The sequence below is a fragment of the Gossypium hirsutum genome, chromosome A08 (assembly GCF_007990345.1).
Source record: "Gossypium hirsutum isolate 1008001.06 chromosome A08, Gossypium_hirsutum_v2.1, whole genome shotgun sequence".
In the NCBI taxonomy this organism is placed as follows: domain Eukaryota; kingdom Viridiplantae; phylum Streptophyta; class Magnoliopsida; order Malvales; family Malvaceae; genus Gossypium; species Gossypium hirsutum.
In genome coordinates, this window is record NC_053431.1 from 25,134,739 (window position 1) to 25,146,065 (window position 11,327).

An 11,327-nucleotide genomic window follows, 5' to 3' on the forward strand; every position below is an offset into this window, starting at 1 on the left:
GGACTTGGTGGGTGAGCTACAAAATTATTTGTACTATTAGCGGTAAATTGTTTTAACATAGAGGAAATAGACGATACCTGAGCTGATAACGAAGTGAGGGCGTCAACTTCATGAACTCCGGCTACACATCTTCCTGAAGCTGTTTGATTTGTTTTCCATTGATAGTTATTACTCGTGATCCTCTCGATGATCTCATAAGCCTCATTAAAAGACTTAGACAAAATTGTACCATTCGCAGAAGCATCTACCATCAATCTTGTATGTGCATTGAGACCATTATAGAATGTCTTCAACTGGATACAATGAGGAATCCCATGATGAGGACACTTACACAGTAACTCCTTGAATCGCTCCCAAGCCTCATACAAAGTCTCATCATCCAATTGTTGAAAGGTTGTGATCTCGTTCCTCAACTAGCGTTTTTGCTAGGCGGGAAATAATTAACCAAAAATCTCTCTGCTAATTCTTGCCATGTAGATATGGAACTTGGTGGCAATGAATTGAGCCATGCTCGTGCTTGATCTCGCAACGAGTACAGAAACAACTTCAATCTCAGTGCATCTTTAGTCACACCGGCTATCTTGAATGAATCACTAACCTCCATAAACAATCAAATGTGGAGATGTGGATCTTCTGTGGGCATGCCACTGAATTTGCCCACCATTTGGAGCATTTGAAACATCACTAGTTTCAATCCAAATTGGGTTGCCTCAATATCTGGCCTTCTAATTCCTAGGTTTAACTAACTGAAAAGTGGCACAGCGTATTGTCTGATACATCGATCCCTATCATCGGCAATGAGGATAGAATTTCGTACATGATTGGCTTCATTACCTTGGTCTTGATTCTGATTTCCAAGGTCCATCTTGACTTGTCTTTGAGTTGTTCGTTCACGTTTTCTTTGTAACACCCTTAACCTGTAACCGTCGTCGGAATAGGTTAAGAGGCATTACTGGACTTGTAACTCAATTCAAAGCAATCATTTATCAATTATCATTTCACTTCAGTAACTATCATTCAATCATATTAAAAGTGTACAAAAATCAAGTATACAAGGCTTTAATCATGCAATCGGGACTAAAATGATAACATATAAAATTTCTAAAACTTAGAAAAATTTCAACATTTCAAATGTCAATGCTTGTATGAACAGGCTATGTGCCTCACACGGCTAATAGACACGCCCGTGTCTTAGACCGTGTGAAAACAAGGCATACCTACTGACTTGTGTCACACAGCCAAGGACACACCCATGTGCCAGGCCATGTGAAAACTAGAGAGCATACTGACTTGGGTCATATGGTCAACCATACGCCCTTCTGCTTAGCCCGTGTGCCCTTCGAAATGGCCATAGATACACCTGTACTAGGCCATGTGCCATTTAGGGGGTATACTGACTTACATTACACGGTCAGTCACACGCCCGTTTGTGAGTCAGTGTGACACACACGCCAGTAGAAACGCCTGTGTGTCCAAGCCGTGTCAAACCTATAGGGTATACTGACTTAATTCAAATGGGTACCCCAGGGGACACACGGCCATGCAGCATGACTGTGTATCGTGGACAGCTAAGACACAGGCCTATGTCTCTGCCCGTATGGACAAAAATAGGCCATTTGTGAAGCCATTTTGCCACCCTAAAAACACAAGCATCCACAAGTATAATGGACCAACTTTTTACAGCTCAATAGGTAGCCAAAATAACCATTTCAAAACATATTATAAGCCATATCAAAACTTACCAATTACCTATCGAAATATCTATTTCACAACATGCATAATTCTTTCATTGAACATCTACATATCAAGACTCACTTGCATAATTTCATTCCATCATTACCTTGTCAAAGTATACCATAATTGAACACATAATTCAACCAAAACAAAATAAGCCAAATCACATGGCTTAACTTATACACAAAACGTACCAAAGCCATGATATCAAGTAACATAACTAACATCATTTAAACTAGCCTATACATGCCATATTTACAAATTTTCACAAGATCAAAAATACCAATCGAAAATTGGATAGTGTGATGTGCAACCCCGACTTGTCCGGAACGAGCGAGCTAATGAGCCTCTATAAAACATAGAAAAAGAAATAGAGTAAGCTATATAGCTTAGTAAGCCTGTATAATTCGGTATTAAACTTACCATTTATACATAATTTAAAGCAATACTTAAAGTGCAACCAATTCAATTAACAATCACGTAATCACAAGTATTCATCACATGTTAGTTAATGTAAGAATACATGAATTCATCTATTAATACAATACTTTGCATCATTCAAAATTTCATATATCATATATAAAATTAGTAACATTTATAAATCGTAACTCATCAATATAAACAAAATTTATGCCCGTTGAACCTATTAGAAATTCAAAGGATACTCGAACGAAAAATGTTAGTAATCCATCAATTCATTATCATATATACTATTTCGAGCCATGTTCGGTAAGCTCCTCCTAAGTTGATGAACGGTAAGCTCTATTAAGCTAAACCGATAAGCTCTATTGAGCTGAATGATAAGCTCTATCGAGCTAAACAGTAAGCTCATACAAGCTAAAACGGTAAGCTCCAATGAGCTGAAAACAATAAGCTATTATGAGATGATATATCGATAAGCTCTTACGAGCTGTCGTGAGTCCGCAACAAATGTAGGAGCTCAACCAAAACGTTAATCCCAGTAACATGTCACTCGTATCCAATGAATTCATACGGTTCAAATAGGGCTCAGTAACAAATACATTATATCAATAAGGCATTTATACTTAAAATATTTCCATTAAACACATTCATTTCAATAATTACAAGTATATAAAAGTTTGATTCTATTTATACGAACTTACCTTGAGTTGCTCATATGAAAACTATCGTTTATTCGCCAACCTTTCTTTTTCCCTAATCTAGTTCCGATATTTGTTTATCTTTATCAATATAAAATCAAATTAACTTATTCAAACATTCATTTAATTCAATTTAGCCTAAAATATTCATTTTGGCTAAATTACAAATTTACCCTTAAAATTTTGACTACTTTGCAATTTAGTCCTTAATACATAAAAATGCAAAATCACACAATTAAACCATAATCCAATCGTAGCCAAATTTCATAGGAGCTTCTAGCAGAAATATTTCTTTCATTATATTACACTTTTAACCACCACATTTTACAATTTCATAATTTAATCCCTATTTTGCATTTTTGTAAAAAATCACTTTGTTAAACTTGTATATCTATCATTAAACCTTCATAATCTATCATTAAACATTTAATACTCAAGAATTCAACAATGGCATCATTCAAAATATATAACAGTTTCAAAAATGAAGGTATGGGCTAGCTAGATTAAGCTGCAACGAGCTTAAAATGTAAAAATCATTAAAAACCGAGCTAAAATGGACTTACATGCTCAAGGTGAAGTGATCGAATGTTTGAAGCTTTAAAAAATGGCTATTCTTTGCCCTTAATTCGGTTTAGAAGATGAACAAAGAGTAAAAATGCATTTTGTTTTATTAAAATAAACTTTATTAACCAAATTACCATTATAACCTTGTTAATATAACCTAAACATCATTTAAACAATGTCCAAGAATGTCCACTTACATTATAAATGGACTAATTACATAATAAGGACTTCCATATTAATAAACCATAGCTATTTAATACTTTTAAACAATAGAAGTCAACTTTTACGCGTTACGCGATTTAGTCCTTTTTACCGAATTAAGCATTTAAACGGTAAAATTTCTTAATGAAAATTTCATATAATTAATCTATCATGCTATAGACCTTATTAAAATAATAAAATAAATATTTTGACTTTGGATTTGTGGCCCCGAAACCACTGTTCCAATTTGATCTTAAAAACAGGTTGTTACAACTCTTCCCCTTCGGGATTTTCGTCCCTGAAAATCTTACCGGTGAAAAGGTTAGGGTACTATTTTTGCATAGCTTCCTCAAGTTCCCAATTAGCTTCCTCAATCCCATGTTTATGCCAAAGGACCTTCACTAAGGCTATACGTTTATTTCTCAATTCTGGATCGATTCTTCATTATACGACATATCAATTTGAATTTCCACATCTATCGAAGAGATCACATGTGACGGATCAGATCTGTAACAACGTAGCATGAAACGTGAAAAACATTATGGATCTTTTCAAGTTCTGACGGTAAAGCTAGTCAATATACTACAGGCCTTATTCCCTCAATAATTTCATACAGCCCGCTGAAATGTGGACTGTAACACCCCGTGCCCGAGACCGTTGCCGGAGTCGAACACGAGGTGCTGACCGACTTAATTCATTTACTTGCCCAGTTCATTTTACAAATTTCCAGACAGCTGGCTAACTGTATCACTGTCACCTTAAAAATCATATCTTGAGTTCCACAACTCGAAAATCAGTTTCGTGATTTTTCCCTGAAACTAGACTCATATATGCATCTACAATTTTTTTTCTATAATTTTTGGTCTGGCCAATTAGTATAGTTTATTAGTTAAATTCTCCCATGTTACAGGGATCGACTACACTGACCTTCGCGTATTACGACTTGCATATCTCCCTGTACAGGGATTCAATACTGATGCCGTTTGTTTCTATAGAAACTAGACTCAAATAGGAATCTATACATATATGGAATGACTCCTAATTATTTCTGGTTAATTTATAATAAATTTCCAAAGTCGGAACAGGGATTCCAGAAACCGTTCTGGCCTTGTTTCACGAAAACCTAAATATCTCTTAACATACAACTGATATGACCGTTTCGTTTCTTCCATATGAAAGTGGATTCATCAAGGTTCATTTACATAATTTATTCACTATTTAATTCCTTTCCTACTATGTTTAGTGATTTTTCACATCCACATCGCTGCTGCTGTCAGCATCTGCCTTTAAGGTAGACTTTACCTATTTCATAGTTTCCATGATTCAATTAGCCCTTTTTTTTGCATACATAGCACAAAGTATAATCATGATTAACCATTCCAATGGCTAATCATTTCCAAACATTTCCATACCTCTTAGTGATCAACATACAAAACGATTATAGTACTATGCTAAAAACGTATATAAGCCATTTTCGCATGGCTATCCAAATTTACACAAAATCCATGGGTACATGACCAACAACAAGAAGGGTAGTCCTATACATGCCATTTCAAAGTTCAACCAAAATTGTACCAAAAGGGGGCTTTGATAGTGTGGGAGACTTCGACTTCCAAAAATCCCGAGTCCGATAGCTGACGAGCCAAAATCTATAAAACAGAGAAACAAAGAAACGGAGTAAGCAATTTATGCTTAGTAAGTTTTGAGCAAGGGATTCCAGCACAACAAAAGTATAGCATTCATATAGCTAAACGGATAATTTCATATGCACAAATTCTCAATATCATACTTACTTCACATTACCAACCCTTATGTTCATACACAAAAGATCAACTTAGCCAAAGGCCGGTAGCTCATTTATCGACTGAGCGAATACAGATTTGTAAGGGATCAACTAATTCAAAGCACACACGAAACATACCTCATCGCTGGGATTTTACGAGCGTATTAATTTAAATTTTTACAGCAAGATCGCTCATTCCCAAATCAAGCATCTTCGGGGTTTAGCCGGATATAACCACTCGCACAAGGCCTTCGGGTCTTAACCCGGATATGGTCACTAGCATAAATGCCTTCGGGACTTAGCCCGGATATAGTCGCTAGCACAAATGCCTTCGGATCTTAGTCCAGATGTAGTCGCTTAGCACAAAAGCCTTCGGGACTTAGGCCGGATATCATTCGAGTAACCATGCACATATATCAATAAGTCATGACACATTCATATTTCATTTTCATTACCAAAGCTCAAACACAAGACACTTATCACATTTACAATTTCGGCTCAATAGCCACATACAAGAGCATGATTTTGATTTACTTAAGACATAATCTAATCGAATCATAATTTAAGTCCCATTACTCAAAAACTTACCTCGGATGTTGTCGAACGATTCCGATGGCTATTCGACCACTTTTTCCTTCCCTTTATCGGATTTAGTTCCCCTTTGCTCTTGAGCTTAATTTAACAAATAAATTGATTTAATTATTTGAGCATCGAAAAGAGGAACTCAAGGTACTTGGCCCACATATATTCATTAGACATTAAAGTCACATATGTACGGAATCATGAATCAAACTCAACACATTAGTTAATACTCTCCTTAGCCGAATTTTTAAGTCAAGATAAAGCCTTCAATATGCTTACCTATGGCCGAACAACACATCAACCTATGTACTCATTCATGTGGCCGATTATGCATGTCTATGTTGAGGCCAATTATATACTCAATACCACACACAAATGGCATACCTTTTACTAACTAATGCATTACATATTATAACTCAATACGCATCCATCATGTACTCCATAACCGAAACACCATCATATGTAAATATATACCTTGAGATATTGTATATGTCATACCAATATGTCATGTGCAAACATATATATATATGTGCAAGAGCCGAATCTCAAAGTTGGTTATAACTAAACATGAACATAAATCCAAAACACAAATCTTACCTACCATGCAATAAGCATAAATCATACTTATGGATATACCATGGCCGAATACATCACAACACCGTACCATTTGTTTGGTCATGGTTAAACAAAGAACTTAATGTCTCACTCAAAAATGCTAAAAAGAAAATCCAAGAGTCATCAATCCACCATCACATGTATCATTAACAAGCTTCATATTTAGCATGCAATGGCATTAACACAAAATCCACCTAGGCCGAATATCATCCCCATGACATAGCAAAGGTTTGAACCATGGGCTAATTAGAACTCAAGCTAACAACTAAAAACATGCATGAATCTCATGGCACAACCTCAAACATACCTTAATCTAGATACAAGTATGGCCAAACCTCCTCCTAATCCTCTTCTAAACCAAACATGAAGCAAGAACTCCTTCCTTCTTCCTTAGAATTTTCGGCCAAAAGAAATGAAAAAGGATGGACAAATTTTTTTTTCTTTTCTTCACTCACGGCAATGGGGGGGAACACTCACACACATTCTTTTTTTTTGTTTTCTTCCTTCCATTTCTTATTAGTTTATTGCCCATGCTTCTTATTTTATTTTTCCATTAACACAACATGTTTCATGACATGTTTTGCCCATCATCCCTTGTCATGGCCGGCCACTAGTACTTAAATGGGGGGGAAATTGACATGCAAGTCCACCCCTTTGATTACATGCAGTATTAGGCCACTTGCATTTGCCTAGCACATTTCTAAATTTTCTCACATAAGTCCTATCAACTAAATTCACATGCAATTAACTAAATCGAAGCTTAAAACTTTCACACATTTATATTCACATATTTTAGGCAATAATTATCACATTCAAATAATTTGGTGACTCGGTCTAGCGGTCCCGAGACCGCTTTCCGACTAGGGTCACTTTAGGGCTGTCTCAACTCAACCCCACTTAAGAAATTTTCGTCCCCAAAAATCTTACCGGTAAATAGGTTTGGGTATCGTTCTTTCATCGAGCTCTCAGTTTCCCAAGTAGCTTCCTCGATCCCGTGTTTGAGCCATAACACCTTTACTAACGGAACCCTTTTGTTTCGCAACTCTTTCACTTCACGAGCTAGGATACGTATCGGTTCTTCTTCATAACTCATCTTGGCTTGAATTTCAACCTCTGATGGGCTAATTATGTGCAATGGATCAGATCTATAGCGTCGAAGCATCGAAACATGAAAGACGTCATGAATCTTTTCAAGTTCAGGGGGCAAAATCAATCGATACACAACTGGACCGACTCGTTCGGATATTTCGTATGGCCCGATGAACCTCGGACTCAATTTGCCCTTACGCCCAAATCTGAGTATCTTTTTCCAAGGTGAAACTTTAAGAAACACCTTATCTCCCACCTGACACTCAATGTCTTTTCGTTTCAGATCCGCGTACGACTTCTGGCGATCTGAGGCTATCTTTAGACTTTCACGGATTACTTTTACTTTCTGTTCAGCATCTTTAATCAAATCCACTCCGAAAATTTTACTTTCACCGAGCTCGGTCCAAAACAATGGTGTACGGCATTTACGCCCGTACAAAGCCTCGTAAGGTGCCATCTTAATACTTGATTGAAAACTATCGTTGTAAGCGAATTCAATCAATGGTAAATACCGTTCCCATGAACCACTAAACTCAAGGATGCAACATCTCAACATATCCTCAAGTATCTGAATTACCCGCTCGGATTGACCATTGGTTTGTGGATGAAAAGCGGTGCTAAAATGCAGCTTGGTACCCAAAGCTTCTTGCAATTTCTTCCAAAATCGCGAGGTGAATCTCAGATCTCTATCCGACACAATAGAAATCGGTACCCCGTGTAATCTCACAATCTGAGAAACGTACAATTCAGCTAGTTTATCCAATGAAAAATCCGTACGCACGGGGATAAAGTGAGCCGACTTAGTCAGTCTATCAACAACAACCCAAATCGCATCCTTCTTACTTGCTGACAATGGCAGTCTGGACACAAAGTCCATTATGACTCGATCCCATTTCCACTCGGGTATCATGATCGGCTGAAGTAATCCTGAAGGCACTTGATGTTCCGCTTTCACTTGTTGACATATTAAACATCTCGAAACAAAGTCGGAGATGTCTCGTTTCATACCATGCCACCAAAACTGACGTTTCAAATCGTTTTACATTTTCGTACTCCCCGAGTGAATTGACATTCGGCTACAATGGGCTTCGTTCAGAATCATCGAAATGAGTTCAGAATTCCTTGGAACACACAAACGACTTCTGAACCTCAAACAATCATCATCATCAATTTGAAACTCTGATTCCTTGTTCGGAACACACTCAGCCCGTTTTGCAACCAATTCATCATCGACTTTCTGAGCTTCACGAATTTGATGAATCAATAATGGTTTGGCTTTTAATTCAGCTACTAACACATTGTCGGGTAGAACAGACAAGTGTACATTCATCGCTCACAAAGCAAACAGTGATTTCTGGCTTAAGGTGTCCGCAACCACATTAGCCTTTCCCGGGTGATAATTAATGACAAGCTCATAATCTTTCAACAACTCAAGCCAACGCCTTTGTCATAGATTCAAGTCTCGGGTCATCAAATATTTGAGACTTTTGTGATCCGAAAATACATGGCACTTCTCACCAAACAAATAATTTCGCCATATTTTCAAAGCAAATACGATGGCGGCTAGTTCGAGATCATGGGTCGGATAATTTCTCTCGTGTGGCTTCAATTGTCTCGACGCATAGGCCACAACTCGACCTTCTTGCATCAATATGCAACCCAACCCAAGTAGGGATGCGTCACTAGAAATGATAAACTCTTTGCCTGATTCGGGTTGCACTAAAATTGGGGCTTTAGTCAAATAAGTTTTCAGTTGATCGAAACTTTTCTGACATTTCTCCGTCCATTCGAACTTAACATCCTTTTGAAGTAGCTTCGTCATTGGTGTGGCTATCATCGAGAAACCTTTTACAAATCGTCGGTAATAACCGGCGAGCCCCAGGAAGCTCCAAACTTCGGTAATATTTCTTGGAGGCTTGCAGTTAAGTATGGCTGAAATTTTGCTCGGGTCAACTCGAATACCCGATGCGGATACCACATGACCCAAGAAGCTAACCTCTCTTAACCAGAACTCACACTTACTGAACTTAGCATATAATTGCTTATCCCGCAAAATTTGCAACACTAATCTCAGGTGCTCAGCATGTTCGGTCTCATCTCTTGAATAGACCAAGATGTCATCAATGAACACAACTACGAACCGGTCCAAATACTGTCTGCAGATCCGATTCATCAAATCCATAAATACCGCAGGGGCATTAGTGAGCCCGAACGGCATCACTAAGAACTCGTAGTGACCGTACCTCGTTCTGAAAGCAATTTTGGGTACGTCTGAATCTCGAATCCGCAACTGATAATAACCCGATCTCAAATCTATCTTGAAAACACTGAGGCTCCCTTTAGTTGATCAAACAAATCATCAATACGCGGTAACGGATATTTATTCTTTATCGTCACTTTATTCAGTTGACGATAGTCAATGCACAACCTCATGGTTCCGTCCTTCTTTTTCACAAACAATACTGGTGCACCCCAAGGTGAGAAACTTGGTCGAGCGAACCTCTATCCGTCAATTCTTGCAACTGAGCTTTCAACTCTTTAACTCGGTTGGTGCCATACGATACGGAGCTATCGAAATCGGCATAGTCCCAGGTACAAGCTCAATACCAAACTCTACTCCCGAACAGGTGGCAAACTCGGTAATTCTTCGGGAAAAACGTCCGGGTATTCACAAATTACTGGTACCGACTCAAGTTTCTTTTCCAATTCCTTGTTATCACGTACATACGCAAGGTATGCTTCATACCCCTTTCTTACATATTTTTGAGCCAACATTGAGGATATTACAGCTGGCAACCCATCCAAGTCCGTAGACTCAACTCGGATTACTTCGTTATTTGCGCACCTCAAATCAATAGTCTTACTTTTGCAATTTACAATCGCATCATGCACGGTCAACCAATCCAACCCGAGAATAACATCAAATTCATCAACGGCAGAAGCATCAAGTCCACCGGAAAACAGGAACCTCGAATTACTAGGGGACATTTCTTACACACTTTGTCGACAAGCACGTAACGACCCAAGGGATTTGACACCCGAATTACGAACTCAGTAGACTCAATAGGTAAAGTCTTACTGGATGCTAAGGTTTCACATATATAAGAATGAGTAGAACTGGGGTCAATCAAAGCAATTACATTAGTATCAAAGAGAGTAAAAGTACCGGTAATAACATCAGGCGAAGAAGCATCCTCGCGGGCACGTATAGCATAAGCTTTAGCAGGTGCACGAGCCTCAGTTCTGGTTGTAGCATCTGTAGATCCTCTCTGACCGCCACTAGCATTGCCCGTGTTTCTAGACGGTCTACCCCGAGCAGTAGTAGCACCTGGTTTCCCACTCTGACTTACATTTTGTTCAGGCAACCTCGGGCAATCCTTGATAAAGTGGTCAGCTGATCCACACTTATAGCAGGAGCGGTCATGGAACCTACAGCTCCCCGAATGCCAATTACCACAATGCTGGCACTCCGTTCTGTCTCGACGGTCATTCCCAACACTGGCGACCGAAGTGCCTCGTGTACCCACAGGGGTCGATCACGATCTCGTCTAAAAAGGCCCGAAGTGCCTCTAGACCGGCCCACATCATCTCGAAATTTCTTCGATGCCTGTTGAAGGATTCCGGATCTTTTACGAAAC

The 11,327-nt window shown here is 38.4% G+C and overlaps 1 non-coding gene across 1 annotated transcript; it reads left to right on the plus strand.

The window, feature by feature from the left end:
• Positions 1-309: 309 nt before the first annotated feature.
• On the plus strand, positions 310-415 carry LOC121205517 (small nucleolar RNA R71). The gene has a single exon (XR_005900593.1). It is a non-coding gene; the product is annotated as a small nucleolar RNA R71 (small nucleolar RNA).
• The last annotated feature ends 10,912 nt before the right edge of the window (positions 416-11,327 follow it).